The sequence below is a fragment of the Mytilus trossulus genome, chromosome 4 (genome assembly GCF_036588685.1).
Source record: "Mytilus trossulus isolate FHL-02 chromosome 4, PNRI_Mtr1.1.1.hap1, whole genome shotgun sequence".
Taxonomy (NCBI): domain Eukaryota; kingdom Metazoa; phylum Mollusca; class Bivalvia; order Mytilida; family Mytilidae; genus Mytilus; species Mytilus trossulus.
In genome coordinates this window covers 89,239,362-89,240,821 of record NC_086376.1, presented here as the reverse complement: position 1 = coordinate 89,240,821, position 1,460 = coordinate 89,239,362, and positions in this window count along the sequence as shown.

Here is a 1,460-nt window from a genome sequence, read left to right as displayed (position 1 = left end):
CTATTCTCTTTTCCAATTTCTTTATGTTAGAGGAATTCATCATCCATGTCAATTAAAGTCAACAGTAGTATACCGGTGTTCAACACTCATATATAATTGAGAAACAAACATGTCCGGGTCACAAAATAAAACCGATGGAAATGAATAACTAAAAGAGGAAAACATAGGAACAAAAGTGCATAGCAGTGAACTATCTAATAACATCCGCTATATTTTTGACTTTGTACAGGCAATTTGAAGAAAAATGGTGGGTTGAACCTATTTATGGCTAGGCAAACCTCCCGCTTATATGACAATGTTAAACAATATATCTAAAATGATAATATATACGTCATAGTAATACAGCACAAACAAAAGCAAGGCTACTCAGCACAGAGAAATGGAAAAACAAATAACCTATAAAGAAATATTCGACACAACATGCGAACTGCAAAACAACAACGAACATCTTCCATCAACGACAGGCACTACAGGATATCATAAACAGTAACGCATTTACAAAACGACCATTCAATATCATACTACATCATCAATAAAACCTTGCGCATGTCCGGGATATTAAATTGTAGATATTTATTCAAAAGTGATTTAGATCATTTTGTCATAAAGTGAATAAATACAGAATTTTAAAATGCAGCAACAAAATTTGAGTTACCGTTCTTTTACTAGTAATTCCGTCTAAATACGATACATATTGCATCTTTCGTTAAGAGTAGCAGGGTTCTTCTCGTACATCAACATTTCTCTATTTCGGATGGTGTCGCCTTAATAACATGTTTCAGTAGACAATAATTGCTAAAGCTTGTACTATCTTTACCTGTATCTTATTAAAATCGTCAACTGTTTCATTCATTCATACTACATTTAGTGTGTTACGTTTCCTTCATTACAAATTAAGGCGAAAGCAAATTTCTGTTGATAAAATCTCGTAAATCAAAATGAGACAACTCTCCATCCAAGTCAAAATTTGTAAAAGTCAGCCATAATAGGTAAAGTACGGTACATGTATTCAAAACGGAGTCTGTATCACCTTCCGTCAAAATTCATACTCAGTAAAAAAAACAACAATCGAGAATAAAAATCTTTAAAATAACAGATCAGAGGATTATACTGATATATAAAAACTGCGTAAACACATCGCTTGTTAGTTGATACAAAAGTTACAAGACATCATTGCTGATGTGATATAGTACCGTCGCTCGTCATATTGATTGTGTTTTAAAATGCCCTGTCAGTATAAATGAACTACTTACTTTTACATTTGTGAATTAAAAGATCAACCTATAACGGAATGAAAGAAAGAAGATGGCAAACAATTCAATGCATATCGACAATACATTACATTAAAATTGTGTAGTTATACATTTTTGTAAGTTGATAGAAAAGTGAAATGACAGCATTGCTGATGAGATATAGTATCGTCGTTCATCAAATGAAGATTGCAAACAATTCAATGCAAA